The 16,112-nt window shown below is 39.7% G+C and overlaps 1 long non-coding RNA gene across 1 annotated transcript in view; it reads left to right on the top strand.

Moving 5' to 3' along the window:
* The first annotated feature begins 6,890 nt into the window (after positions 1 to 6,890).
* LOC122800207 overlaps positions 6,891 to 16,112 on the top strand; it is a 72,572-nt gene continuing 63,350 nt past the window's right edge. The window contains exons 1-2 of the long non-coding RNA XR_006364560.1: positions 6,891 to 7,101; positions 10,166 to 10,272. This is a non-coding gene — a long non-coding RNA (uncharacterized LOC122800207). The remainder of the gene's footprint in view (positions 7,102 to 10,165; positions 10,273 to 16,112) is intronic.

Below are 16,112 nucleotides of genomic sequence, written 5' to 3'. Positions count from 1 at the left end.
CACACACACACACACACACACACACACACACACACACACACACACACTCACACAATGATTTTAAAATCTGGGATAAAAGCAGGGGACCTAGAAAAAAAGCCATGTGAATACAGTGAGAATATGTAGACTTCACAAAGAAGGTACTCTAGCCAGTAAGATTGATTTGTAGTCAGATTTAACCAGGGATGAGGAGATGTGTGGTTAGGTAGAAATGGGGACCTAGTTGGTAAGAAATAGAATATTGCAGCCTCTAGTATGCAGTTTTACAGTCTAGAGAAATTAATGCAACCGAGGGTCTGAAAATGGTTAAAAACTATTTATTAAAAATTCTTTTAAAACCATGAACACTTTTATCCCGTAAGAGAGATTTCATCAGAATAAATTAATCTCAACACGAAAGCAATATATAGCAAGCATACAAAGATTTCATTGGTTGTTTGTTAATTAATGAGTCAGTTCTTCCTTAAAGAAACATGAATGAAAAGATAAACTCATATACAATTAATTAGTCTTCTACATAAGATCTTCTTCTTGTATACATTATTTCTGACCAAAGATCAACAAGTGGCATAATATTGCAAACAGTAATGAATAGGGAATTATAATTTGTTAGCCCTTAAACTTAAAACAAGTGCAATAGACACACTTTTGTTCAACCCAGGGGGAAAGATGGCTTCCAATCAGAGCTGACAATCCATTTTGCATAACTTTAAATGGGTTTTCAAGTCCCTCTCTTGGAACCAGTTTGATCTTTTCCAAAATGCCAAAGAAAAAAATTTTAAACCATTACACTCTGTAGAATGTCTGAACAAGGCACTATTTTCATTTTTGTTGACCATGTCATAGGCATGTTCATAAATGCGTGTGTGACAAAGGAGGTACTGCCAGCACAGCTAGCTGAAATGTTGTAAATAATTATATGTCATTTGTGACTATTAACATGATTTATATAGAAGTGTAACAAAATGAGATACTGCCAGCAAAGCTATCTGGAATTTTGTAAATAATTATATGTCATTTGTGAATATCAAGATGATTCATATAAGATGCTTGTGTTACAACCATATTAGAAATGTATATCATATGTATAAATGTCACAAAAGGGGATACTGCCAGCCCAGCTATCTGGAATTTTGTAATAATTATATGTCATTTGTGAATATCAACATGATTCATGTAAGATGCTTGTGTTACAACTGTATTAGAACTGTATGTCATGTGTATATTAAACTTGTTTGTACAGACGTGTGTTGAAAAAGGTTTTTGCAAAGTGCTTGAAATGTAACCACAGCATGCCCTACTGGAAGAGAACAGAAATGTACATGCACTATTATAACTGTTTAAATGTATATTTTCACAATGGGAACTAGAATACAGGAGGTTAACTTTAGAAAAATAGCTGAAATTGAATTACTTTATGGCAGCAAGGAGACACAATGTCTGTGCTGAGAAGTTTTTGCATTGTCTTGGAAGTGTTTTACTGTTTTATGACTTCCACCATTTGCCAAAGATCTGAGGAAAAGCCCTTGTCCATGTATTTTCACAGGTAGATGCTAAATGCTTCTAGCTGCCATCAGTGGTTCTTTTGAGCCTAGGAACTAGGAGTCAGATGACAAGAAATGATGTAATTCTGCAAGCTATCCCAGCAGTAATATTTGAAATATTAATTTAAGAAATCTCTTAGAGAGAGAGTTAGCATTCTGTATTTCATCTTAGACCTGACAAGAACCATTCACCACACACTTGCCTTGCTCTGAGGTAAGTTAATAGGGAATAATGTAAATATCTTAGCTATAGCCAGGAATATAGCAAAGCTTAATTTAGATGTATCTTCTTTGCTTTTTTGAGACTGTCCTGCAATGCTGTTTTACATTTTTAGTGTAATTTTGAACTCTGTTGTCACTGTAAAGATATACTGAGTATTTTCTTGTTCTTTTAATATTTATTATTAAATATATTTCAACCTTTCAGTGTGGCTGCTTTGTCTAAAGATATTTACATTCTGGGAGTACTTGCATATTTATTTGGTGACACTGCGGACCACTCCTAATAGCCTTGCTACCATCTGTATTGATAGTAACATTACACACTAAGACTGGAGACCCTTTGTTAAGGGTCTTAAAGTAGCTGAGAAGGAGCTGGCTGGTGGCAGTGATAACTGCCTTATAGTCTGGGCAAAAGGGGGCATAGCTAGTAAATCTGTGCCAGCCTTTCCCAGGTATCCATGTGTGTGTATAAGTCAAACCTCAAAGAGTGTGTGTGTCAGCTACTTGGGCAGGGATACAAAGCACTGGTTGGAGAGAGGGTGCTGGAGGTCTTGGTTTGGCCACTCAGCTGAGATCTCAACTCTATAGCTGTGCCAGTGGGGAGCCTTATTGGGGATCTGGAGAAGAGGGAGAAACCAGCCCAGACTGACTGTGGTCTATGTCTGCTCTTAAGGAAAATTGCACTTGATGCAGAGAGCTGCATCTGGAAATACTGTGTGTGTACCTTGTCAGTCTTACAATGTACATTCCCCACTGGTACCAGTGGTGAGGATTGAGGCACCTTGATTACTGGTCCAGTGGTGGGGCTTCCCAGCATGTTCTTAAGGGATGCTCAGTTTGGCAACACAGAACCCTGTGCATCCTGCACATGCTGCCAGGCATACCACTCTTTGAGTGGTATAGTTCCCATCTTGAAATATAATTTTAGTTTTCATAATATTTCCCAGCACCAAGGTTTGGTCCCTTCTGATATATGTGCACTGTCTACAGCATCCACACCCCATAGCACCCTTAGATGTCTTAGAGAAAATAATTTGTTTTCCATTAACCTCTTAAAATTAGTTGCTGTTTTGGAAATAAAAGTAGGTTCTGGACCGACTGATTGAAATAAATCGGAATTTGTTTTAAAAATACACCAGTTTCTTTTTATGATATCTTTGATTTCTTTAGAAAATTGGCTTGGTTTCTGGTGTCATCCTAAGGGGATCCAGTACTTGCCAACCTGAGATGATATCGTTAATAGACCACAATCCTTTGCTAGAGATAGTCTTCACCTGTCACCTCTGGGTTTTTGGCTTCTGGCTAAGACTCTTGACTCCCCCATGCTCCCTTTTTAGGCAATGTCATAAAAACAAAATTCCCAATGTAAAAATATCCTCAAAAAGCAACCTTAATGTTATGCTGCTAAACACTAGGAGTCTAAATCTGAAACTGCACTCACTGGAAACACTCCTCACCTTAGTAGATGCAGACATCTGTGCAGCCACAGAGACCTGGTTCAAGACCGTGTAGAGCACCCCAGCCATACCAGGATATAATGACTTCCACAAGTTCAGGCCACAAAATGGATGTATGAAAACTAAAGGAGGGGGGAGTATTAATATTCAGCAAAGTAAATGCACTTCCATATTGGTTAAACAGAATGATTCCCTAGAGTTACTCCTTGTGAGAATAACTATAGGAAAGACCCCTCTCCAAGTCATTGCCAGCTATAGATCCCCTTCCATGAACCATGATATCCACACTGCCTACCTGGATCACTTAAGTCACTCAAAATATAACCAAACACTCTGATTATTGGTGACTTTCAATATACATCCATAGATTGGGTAAATTATACATGTACAACACACTCACCCAAAGGTTCTTGGACTTCGTTAACACAAATGTCTTGGAGCAGATAGATGGTAGACCCACAAGGGGCCCAAACATTCTAGACATGGTACTCACCAACATGGTAGAACAGTGCACCACCACAAGTGTGTAGTCCTCCCTGGTGAAGTCTGATCATAAATCAGTCTCTTTCAAAGTGACAATAGCATCAAACTCCCCTCTCGGGAGAAATTAAGCTAAAAAACTTTTCCAAAGCCAACTACAGCCTCTGATGAGAAGGCATTAATAGCTTCAAAGCTCCTGTCCCAACTGACGGCAAGGGCACTTATACTGGGATATACGCCAATGCATTGTATAAACATTTATACAGTTGCATTGACTCATGTGTTCCTTATACGACCAAAGCAAGATCCTCAAGAAAAAACAACCCTACCTGGTGGACATCTGCCATAAACAGGTTATATAATGAGAGGAAGAAATTGCTGTCTAAGAGCAAGAAGCAGCAATCACAGAAATGGAAGCACACCCTCCTCAGCCTGAAAAAGTAAATAAGACATCTTGTAAAGTCCTCTAAAGCTAAATATGAAAATAGATTAGCATCCCTAGCTAAGGACAACCATAAGGTATATTTTAGCTACATCCAAAACCTTAAAGGAAAAGTCCAGATTTGTGCTGAACTGGTAGTGAATGGCACCACATATACTGAACCAGTGGAAATAGCCAACCTGCTAGTGGACAGGTTTAGTGAAAACTTCTCACCCCTGTCCCCATCACATATACCCCCAAATATTACTAGCACCTATTCTCCACCTAGTATCTCCAAAGAGCAGGTCTTAACCACTCTCTCCAAGGCCAAAAACCCAGCCTCTATTGCACCTGATAATATCCCAGGCTGTGTTCTCAATGGATTAAAACAGGAGTTAGTACCACCATTGGGTATTCTTTTCAACCACAGCCTAAGCACTGCTTTTATCCCTGCTGAATGGAAAACAGCTACCGTCATTCCCTTGCACAAGGAGGGTGCATCCACTGACCATGGGAACTATAGAACCATTAGCCTAACCAGCCTTATCTGAAAGTCCATGGAGAGAATCATCATGAAATTTATCAACAAGGATATAGGAGACCTTCAAACACTTGACCTGACCCAATTTGGTTTTGTTAAATGGAGATCCTGCTTGTTAAACCTGGTGTACTTCTTCAAGACTGTCACCAAAGCCTCAGATGAAGGCAAATCTGTGCATATGGCCTGCCTAGACTTGGCCAAGGCCTTTGACACAATCCTTGATTCAGGCATCATTGAAAAACTCACCCAGTTGGGGGTCAACTCATACACTATCAGGTGGGTTGCAAACCAGTTCAATGACAGAACACACACACAGTCAAAATAGGGGTCTTCACCTCAACCAGCAGACTCATTACTAGTGGTGTTCCACAGGGCTCGGTGATGGGGCCTCTATTGTTTGGAATCTACTTCTCAGAAGTGCAAGGCAAAAATGAAAGGTCTGTGGCTGACAAAGTTTGCTGATGACTGCAAACTGGGAGCAGTCATTGAGTCCTCAAATGATGTCAACATTCTGTAAGAAGGGCCTACACAAACCAATGATTAGTGTCAAAGTCATGGTCTTAAACTCAATGCAAAAAAAATAAAATGCATTATCATCCCTTTTGGCAAAGGAGATGTCCCTGCAGATTACCATATTAATAACAACACCCTAAACTTTAAATCAATGGTGAGAGATTTGGGCACACAGGTTGACAGCAACTTTACTTTTGATCACCATGTTTCCATGGTGGTAAGGAAGGCCTTCTACATTGCTCATTTCATAAGCAAGGGCATTGCTTCCAGAACAAAAGAGGTTTTAACCCCCCTGTACTCTTCCCTCATCAGGCCAGTAATAGAGTACAATCCCTTTGGTATGTACCTAAATAGGCATCTGCAGCAACTGGAGAGACCTCAAAGGTTCCCCATAAAGAAAATTCAGGGTCTTCAGCACATGTCTTATGTGGACAAACTGAGATCACTGTTGCAACACTCTGTATTGTATAGACTACTCAGAGGTGACCTGTACATTGCATACAGAGCAATGTCTGATCCTGTCTTAATGAAAATGCTGCACATTCGTAAGTCAAATGGTACATGATTCACTCACTCTAGGGACCTTAACCTAGTATGTGACATCAACAGACCTTGCTAGAGAGAGAGACAGATATGTCTCCCAGAGGTTGCACCGCCTCTGGAATAAACTTCCAATACAGGTTAAACACATTCCCTTGTTAACCCTTTTTAAGTATAACTTGGATGATTGGATGGGAAACAACAACTTTACCCCAGAGGTTTCACCTGTGCCCCTCTTGGATAAGGGAAGTCAGTGCTGATTTAGATCTGCTTATAACATAGACCATATCTCTAGACCCTTAAGGGAACAAGGGTTGAACTTGGCTAGGCTTGTAAGGGCCCTAGAGCCATTAGCCTAGTAACCTCCTATGAACCTATGATCTAATACTAGAGCCTTTTTATATTTCTTGTTTTCGTCTTGGATTTGGAGTTTTGTTAACCCTAATGCCAGTTTAGGAACCAAAGAATTTAACACGAATCCAATAAAATATGTCCAAATACAAAAGTTTCATGTCAAACAATGTTTTCATCATGTATCAAGATGCAAGCAGAGAGCAGTAATTAAGTAACATATGATGTGTGTGCCCACTAATCAGTTTACTTGTATAAAAACTATTAAATTGTTAAATTTAAAGATGGACGGTCCATTATTTTAACAGCAATACAGAAGTATTAATTTATAAAATTATATGTATACATACATTAAAAAGTTATGTCAAAAGATTTAAAAACACATAACATATACAAGTGAGAAAGGGTAAAATGATGCTCTAAAAAAAAGCAGTCATTATAGGTTTGCTATCCCTTTATACTATTATAACATTTTTTCCAGAAGTGGTTTTATGCTAGATGACACATCTGTTTGTCTCCTGTAAGCACAAAAATCCATTTATTTTCTTTAATTTCTAAGTCTAGATTCAGATTACCTCCTCTCAGTGACACATAAAGCACTCACAATATCCTAAAGCGAAAAATGAGTTCTGAACATGTTTCAGCAATATGCATAGCTAATGGATAAGTTAATATAATCTAGTGAATCCCTGGCTAATGCTCTGACTTTTTTTCTTTAAGGCATTTTACATACTTGCTAGCACAAGAGGCAGTACATATTTAGAATATCTTTCAGTAACCGACTGCTTCTAGTGTGGTAATGGAACCTGTAACTCTGGGGCTGTGACTATTCCAGCAGGATCGTGAAGTAAATTTATAATTTAATTTACTGAAATACAGTGTAGGATTTGCCCTGCTAATACAGGGGTTTTCCAGCTGTTCTACAACCACTAAAGATTCTGCTTCCAAGAAAGTTAACAGAAAAGGTAGATGTGGGAGAAAAGACATGGCTACAGGTCCAGCAACACATATCACGTAATAGAAAAAAAACAGGTAAATGGGTAAATTAACCTTTACTTTGCTAAATACCTCCAGCTATGAGCTATTACAGTATGGAACGTCTGTTCAGAACAAAAGTATGACATTTGTTCCAGCCCAGAATGGTTCACTTGTAGAGCCACATTCTGAACTAAGACAGTTTGTCAGGAACTTCAGTTTGAAATGTACTTTTCCCAACAAATGGCAAGACAGCTCCTGTGCTAAAAAGAAAAAAACAATTTTGTACCCAACTCATAATCACTGAATTTTGTGATCATGTGATCTAGAAATTTATCAGACATTTTCTAATCAAAATATAACAAAATGGTGTGATTTAGCTATGAAAAAAACATCACCTCTGTAAGCCTGAAAGGTAAATTACAGTAGAATTATCAACCAGACTGATAAACAGGAGCTGTTATAACTTAGATAAAAACTGAGTACATTGAAATAATAATGTAATTTCTGTCTTAGTTTAATGATTTTGTACTCTGTGCAAATTTTAAAGTGAAGAAAGTTGTTCAGCATATAACATGTGCCATTCATGAAGTCAGAGTTTTAGCAAGGTCAGTTGGTGACCCAGGCAGCTAGGAGACTGGCACTCCCCTTCAACCAAATGTTGGGTGGAGGTTCTTACAAGCTGAGGACCAAAGAGACAGTTGTTAACATCTAATGACATATGTGGCTGTTTAAATAAATGCTGATAGTGTATTAATGCCTGACTGACAATGTTTCTGAGGTGCCGATATGCCGTGTAATACCTTGTATCCAGGGTACCTGCTCTTAGGTTCATAGGTTCATAGGTTCATACTAGGCTATCTGCCCTAGGGCATTTATAAGCCTATCCAGAGTGTGTATGGCTTTCGCCACCCATTTTAAATTAATTTTGCTATGTCCTTTTTCGAGGTTAGTATACTGCGATTCTGTCTAACAGTGACACAGAAGTGATACCCGGGGTAAACCTACCATCTCCCATCCACTCATCAAGATTCCTCTTGAAGAGAGTCAATGAGGGACTCTGCCTAACCTGGACTGGGATTTTATTCCAGAGTGAAGGGAGCCTCTGGGTTATGAATCTGTCCCGCCAGCATGTCCTATTTATTTCAGTGCTGAGGTTTAAGTCCCTCGAGCGCGTAGCTTGATGGGATTTGGATTTTCTGAGGTGCAGCATGTCCATTAATTCTGGGTTGGACATGGCTTTATAAGTCAGGCACAGATCACCTCTGAGCAGGCGGTATGCCACTGAGTAGAGCTGGAGTTTCTTTAACCGGGCAGCATACGGCATCTGTTTGAGCCCCTTGATCCTCTTGGTGAGGTACTTTTGGGGTCTTTCCAGTTGCTGCAGGTGTCTGGTAAGGTACATCCCAAAAGGGGCATTGTACTCAATTATGGGCCTGATGAGGGATGAGTAAAGAGGCACGATGACCTCCCCTGATCTAGATGTGAATCCCTTCATGATTAGGTGGGCTATATAGAATGTTTTTCTAACCACTTTGACCACGTGGTTGTCAAATGAGAGATTGCTATCAACTTGGGTCCCCAGGTCCCTAATTACTTCTTCTGTACTTAATGGATTACCACCTATGTGGTAATTTGTGGGCACTTTGTTTTTGCCAAAGGGGATGACTATACACTTTTTGGCGTTTAGCTTGAGGCCATGGCTCTGGCACCAGTTGTCTGTTTCTATGAGGCCCTTTTGGAGGATGCTTGTGTCAGCTGGAGAGTCTATTATGGTGCCCAGTTTGCAGTCATCTGCGAACTTGGTCAGCCACAGTCCTTCCATGTTGGCCTGTACCTCCGAGAAATATATACCGAACAAGAGAGGTCCCAAGACTGAGCCTTGTGGGACGCCACTTGTAACTGGTTTGGAGTCTGACATGGCTCCAGCTATTCTAACCATGTGGGTTCTGTCCTTGAGCCAGTTTGCAACCCATCTAGTGACATAGGGGTTTATATTTAAGCTGGTGAGCTTATCTATAATGCCCGAGTGGGGTATTGTATCGAAGGCTTTTGCGAGGTCCAGGTAGGCTGTGTGGACCACCATCCCCTTGTCAATGGCCTTGCTGACTGTTTCAAAGAAATTGACCAGGTTTAAGAGGCAGGATCTGCCCTTAACAAAGCCGAACTGGGTAGGATCCAGTGTCTGTAGGTCCCCAATATCTTTATTTATAAGGTCCATGATGATCCTTTCCATAGCTTTGCAGACCAAGCTAGTGAGACTTATGGGGCGATAGTTTCCAGGATCCGTTGAGGCACCACCTTTGTGGAGAGGGACCACTGTTGCTGTACGCCACTCTTTGGGTACATATCCTGTAGTAAGGCTGAGATTGAACAGTAGTTTTAGGTTTGGGTTTAGCTCTTCTTGGAGTTCATGTAGGACGCAGCCCGGGACACCGTCTGGTCCCATTGATGCTGTGTTTCTTGCTTTGGAGAGGGCAGCTCTTACCAGAGCATCTGAGATGTCAGGGGGGCAGCACTCTGCTGGGATAGATATTAGCCCTTTTGGTGGGGAGGGGGGGGAGAAGTTTGCGCTGAACCTGTCAGCTAGGATGTTGGCAATGTCTGTGGGTTCGGTGTATTTTTTGTCATTTTGGACTAATTCTGAGCATATCTGGGAATTCCCACCCAGGTTCCTAACATAACTAAAGAAAGCCTTGTGATTATCCTTAGTGTCCTGTGCAATTTTTCTCTCGAAGCTGGCCTTAGACGATTTTATGAGTGCCCGTAGTTTTTTGCTAATACTGATCAGAGATGCCTTCCCTTTTTGGGATTTTGCTCTGTCATGTAGTAGCTTCCTCCTTCAATAGGACATGTTGGAGGGACAGATTCATAACCCAGAGGCTCCCTTCACTCTGGAATAAAATCCCAGTCCAGGTTAGGCAGAGTCCCTCATTGACTCTTTTCAAGAGGAATCTTGATGAGTGGATTTATATTTAAGCTGGTGAGCTTATCTATAATGCCCGAGTGGGGTATTGTATCGAAGGATTGATACCCTTCCATTGCTATAGTATTGTATGAACTGTAATTGCTAAATGAACCTTTTAGATATATTTGAATTTCTATATGTTCTGTCTTCCAGCACACTGTTTATTTACAATTTCCATAAAATACAGATGCAATTACTAACTCCACCAAGGGCAGCAATAGTGTCAATTGACGGACGGGTCACTGAACTAATCTTCTCTGGTGAGTATGTATTGAATCCATTTTTAGCCACACAAAAAGTTGTATAATGGACACACATGAACTTTTACAGAAGTTATTTAAAAGGCCAAGTCAATAATATATAGCCAACAAACATTTATTATTTGTAATATTGGCTACTGATTCATTGTTCACTTTTATTCCAAATGGGATTGGCACTGAAGTAGCTATGCAATATCTTAATAAGCTCTGTGAATTTTCAGCTAAAAGATTAAATAATGGCTTGCTTGTTACTAAATTTGAAACTAGCCAGTACTATTTCAATGTTCAGTGACACAATGTATTGTGAAATTACAAGAACTGTTATGGATAGTAATATGGCATATTCCTATTCAAACATCAGTTTAGCCATCTGAGAAGATGACTATATTTTTAATTAAATATTTACTGCAGATTTGTAGATATTTTCTTAATATGGAAAGGTAGCAGAGGAGACTTAGAATTATTATTATTATTTTTTTTTTATTTGTCTTTTATTAGCTGGAGTAGTAACTATCTTGAGATTTAAGGTCAATTACGCTTTAACTTTATACATTTTTTGGATGCGAATACACAGAAGATAAAAAATTAATAGAGCTAATCATAGACAGGAAGCCTGTATAAATATATGTCTTCATAGGCAGAGTATGTATCCAGTCTACACTTTTATTGGAATATCATGTGGCCAGATGTTACAAATTAGTGGGCTTTCAACCTCAGAGAAAGTAGCTGAGCAAGAATTTGATGCAGCAGTTAATAAATCTGAACAAAGAAGCAATAATAATGAAATGTTTTTAAGTGAAAAACTACATGTTGTCTGAAAGGCAAACTATAGGAAATTGTTATTTCTCTGAGACAGTGGTAACTCCAAAGACATTTAGAAATAATGCTATGCTATAGACACATATAACAGATGCTTTAGATGCAAGTAGCAAATGTCATTGGAAAATAAATGTCTATTCATACAAGTTCTTCTGATATAAAAATATGTTCCTAAGAAACTGCAAGGGATACAACCTTAAGCTGTAGCTTTATATAAAGGCAGTCCTGATGTTTATAATGAACAAGCGACTAATAAAATAGGTGCATAACCTAGATTTAAGTACATTTTCTACATGTGTATTAAAACTGATACATTTATGCCTTTAATCACAGGTAAAGTGTACACGTTTAAGAGATATGCTGCTTGTCCTGACAGTGTATAAAATATGTAATGCCTTTTGGGTTGCCAAGTCTATAAGGCACCTTAAAGACAGAATACCAGATTATTCAGGTTTAAAAGAATGTACTAATACATTTTCTAAGGAACCCTGACAGCTGCTTGAGCTTCAGCTGCTCCAAACCCAGGAACTTGAAGCCATCAGCTCAAGTAGCTGTTTCACTGTCTTCGCACCTGGCCAAGTAGCTGCTTGAACCTGAACATGAGTTCAGAGCTGCAGCTGTCACAACAGCTGGATGCCATCAATGTCTCACTGTAGAACTAGTAAGTGGGGGAGGGAAATGACGAGGTGGAGCTTTAGGTTTGGGTGGGATTTTAGGGTTAGGGAGTGATCAGAAGTTGGCTCAGAGCTAGAGTTAGGGAATGATCAGGAGTTGGCTCAGAGTTAGGGTTAGGGAGTTATCGGCAGTTGGCTCAGAGCTAGAGTTAGGGAGTGATCAGGAGTTGGCTCAGAGTTAGGGTTAGGGAGTTATCGGCAGTTGGCTCAGAGCTAGAGTTAGGGAGTGATCAGGAGTTGGCTCAGAGTTAGGGTTAGGGAGTTATCGGCAGTTGGCTCAGAGCTAGAGTTAGGGAATGATCAGGAGTTGGCTCAGAGTTAGGGTTAGGGAGTTATCGGCAGTTGGCTCAGAGCTAGAGTTAGGGAATGATCAGGAGTTGGCTCAGAGTTAGGGTTAGGGAGTTATCGGCAGTTGGCTCAGAGCTAGAGTTAGGGAGTGATCAGGAGTTGGCTCAGAGTTAGGGTTAGGGAGTTATCGGCAGTTGGCTCAGAGCTAGAGTTAGGGAATGATCAGGAGGTGGCTCAGAGTTAGGGTTAGGGAGTTATCGGCAGTTGGCTCAGAGCTAGAGTTAGGGAATGATCAGGAGGTGGCTCAGAGTTAGGGTTAGGGAGTTATCGGCAGTTGGCTCAGAGCTAGAGTTAGGGAATGATCAGGAGGTGGCTCAGAGTTAGGGTTAGGGAGTTATCGGCAGTTGGCTCAGAGCTAGAGTTAGGGAGTGATCAGGAGTTGGCTCAGAGTTAGGGTTAGGGAGCGATCAGCAGTTGGTACAGTTAAGGTTAGGGAGTGATTGGGAGTCAGCTCAGAATTAGGGTTAGGGAATGATGGAGAGTTGGTTTTAGAGATAGGGTCAGGGTTTTGGCAGAGATAGCTTAGTAGTAGTGCACAGGAATTGGAGTAGTGGGAGTTACACCACTTACCAATATGAGCAAGTAGCAGCAGGAAAGTGTGTCAAGTTAATGGCATGCAAGAACTTGCAGTAGACCCTATTAGCTAAGCATGTTGCTAAAATGTGTTCAATAGACGTTTTTGTTTTTATGCTATTTGGAAGTATTTGATACTTCACTAAGATGAGGTGATATGAGTCAACTTAGAAATTCATGACATAGACTTTTATAAAGCTAATGACCCAGAATTCCTTTCTAACCATAGCCAACTTTTTCTAAAAGACTAATGATGTCCTATATCCAAATAGGACTTTGAGGGCAGGCATTTATAAGCTACCTTTGTCCATAAGGGACATGGGTGCTAGGCCTGGTGAAAATTTCCTATTCCCCATCCACTGGTTTAGGTTACACTTAAACTGGCTAATAGACAAACTCAGTTTCACATGGATGGGAAGCTTGTTCCATAGGTGGGGCAGTCTCTGAAACACATATCTGTCTTTCCAGTATGTTCTGTTTAAGTCATAAACAAAATTTATGCCCCTAGACCTTGTATTTCTTGTACTCTTTGACTTACAAATATGCAAGAGATTCATAAGTGTCGGGGTTTGTGGATGTCTTGTAGCCAAGCATAGATCACCCCTCAGCAATCTGTAGGAGACTGAATAGAAGGAAAGGGCTTTAAGGCACTCTGCATAAGGCAGGTTTGTTATGCCTTGTATTCTTTTGTAAGGAACCTCTGAGGTCACTCTAGTTACTGCATATACCCGGTCAGGTACATACCAAAGGCAGCATTGTACTCTATGATTGGTCTGATAAGAGGCAGAGTACAGTGGGATAATAACCTCTTTGAACCTAGATGCCAAGCCATTACTTATAAGCTGTGCAACATAAAAGGATTTCCTCACCACTGTGGCCATGTGGTGGTTGAAGGTACTGCTACATCTACATGCATACCCAGATCCCTGACCATTGGGTCAACTGTTAGGGGTGTATTATCAGCATAGTAAATAGCAGGGATGGTTGACTTCCCAAATGGTGCAATTATGCATTTCTTAATACTGAGTTTAAGACCATGGCTTTGTCAGCATTTGTTAGCCAGAGACAGACCTTCTTGAATAATGCTAGTGCCTGCAGGGGAGTCGATGATAACCCCCAGCTTGCAATCATAAATCATAAACCTTCAGCATTTGCTTCCATTTCAGAGAAATAGATGCCACTGCAGTCAAAGAACATCATAGTAACTATACAAATATGTATGTGTTTGAGTTGCAGAAGTGCTTCAAGTTCTGGTGTCTAAGTATACTCCCTAGCACTGAGCAGTGATCCATGATGTTGCTGAATCCTAGTTAGAGATTGTTATTTTGGTGAGTCCAGTAAGATGCCTAAAAGGAGCCGGCCCAGTACCGAGCCCAGGGGGACTCCGCTACTGACTGGCCTCTTGGTAGAAATGGCCTCACCTATTCCAACCTCCTGCCCTATCAGTGAGTCATTTGGCTATCCAGTGGGTTATAAATGGGTTTATACCTAAATTAGTGAGTATGTCTATAATGGCTGAGATTGATATTGTATCAAAAATCTTGGCCAGGTCAAGGTAAGGTGAATGCATAGTCTTACCTTCATCCAGTGCTTTGGTGGCCCTCTCAAAAAATCCACCAAATTTAATAGACGCAACCTTCCTTTAACAAATCTAAACTGTGATGGGTCCAGTGTTTGCAAGTTACCTAGGTACTCATTTATCATGTCCATGGGAATTCTTTCCATGACTTTTCATATGGGGCTGGTAAGACTTATGGGCCTGTAGTTACCCAGATCAGTGGTATTAAAGATATAAATGGATTACTATGCTTAAAACAGACAAACAGCCATGTTTAAATATGGCAGCTAGCATAAAACAACTTCTAAAGAAATGTTATGCTACAATAAAGTGATACCAAACCTGTAATGGTTGTTTTTAAATGATGTTTTCTTCCCCTTATTCTCTTACTTATGTCTTAGAAGGCTTTAACACATCTTTGTAATATATGCATTTATATAATTTCATAAATGAATGCAGCTATTTTATTTTGTTTGATTTTAATTATATAGATATATAAAGACATGCATCTGGAGCATTTCTCCTCGGGTCTCCGCTGAAAACTGGCTTTGTTCCAAGTCGGAATTTCCCGTTAACAAATGTTAAATAAATAAATGCAATAAATAAATAAATAATACATTTTTTATTTGACATTTGTTTACCGGGAAGGTCCAACCAGGGAATTGTAGAAGTGCTTTTGAAGGCAGCACAAGGAAAAGGAAAGCTTGAGTCTTTTATTAACTGTGTGAAACAAGTACAGGGTAAACGGATACTTGTGTTATAAATTACAATGCATAAAGCAAGGAAATTCAAGTCTTATTGATTTTATGTGACAAGTTGAAGTACAGATAATATACTGTGTACCTGATCAGGTGCTTCTTTGCTAATTTTTCTTTGTGCAGAGCTTTTGGGTATAGACAATGACAGTATTAAACTAGCAAGTGGAGAAAACAAGTGGATTATAATCTTTGTAGTACTAGGATTAGAACAGAAGGTATTTCAACATAGCAACTAGTAGCAGAGGTTGAAGTGGAGTATAGGGTGATGTTTAGTAGTAGAGCAAGATGCAGAGATAGAATACTACAGGGTGCTGTTTAGTAGTAGAGTGTGGGGGTTATAGGTGTGGTGTTTAGGAAATACTGTAGGAAATTGGGGGACTAAGATTAGTTGTGAGATATGGTCGAAAATTACTGCTGAAATGGAACAGGAGCAAAGCCACATCTTAGATACAAACTCTTTTAGACTGAGTTTGAAAGATTGAAGGGAAAGAGCTGTCTTGATAGCTACAAGGATAGTATCCCAAACGTTTGGTACAGAGCAGGATCATATACAATATCCAACAGATTTTGAGGGTTTACAAGGAGTTGAGTTTGGTCCTGAGACTGCAGTGAACATGTAGGAGAGTTTTTGTCTGGGCAATAGAGACAGTAGGGTAATGAATAATTTTGTATGCAGAGAGCAATTTGTGCATTTAGATTGTAGGATAGTTCAAGCAAGTTAAGGGTCTTTAATATAATGCAGTGGCGGGTTCTCTGATGGATATTGGGTGTAAATTTAGCAACTTTTTTATACTATTGTTCAAGTTTTGCAAAAGTGAAGTCTGGTGATTTGTGAGGATGGGGGCACCACAGCGAAGAGAAGGCGAAAGATAAATATTAGCTACATTGGCTCTAGATGTAGGATTCAGGAAGTTTTTGGGTCTGTGAAGTATACCTAGTTTTTTTATTTTTTTTTCCTGGCATTTTTTAAAATGCAGGTCAAATCTGAGGTTATCATCTATTATCATATCTAATAACTTAGTATAGGAGGCCAGTTCAGTGTTAGTGTCGTAAACAGAACATATTTTAAAGTTACTTTCTATATGAGAAAGAGAGAGATTTGAGAAAGAA

Source organism: Protopterus annectens, chromosome 4.part0 (assembly GCF_019279795.1).
Source record: "Protopterus annectens isolate FY-2018-M chromosome 4.part0, PAN1.0, whole genome shotgun sequence".
NCBI lineage: Eukaryota > Metazoa > Chordata > Ceratodontiformes > Protopteridae > Protopterus > Protopterus annectens.
Note: the sequence above shows the minus strand (reverse complement) of the source record. Positions and strands in the feature narration are given on the sequence as shown.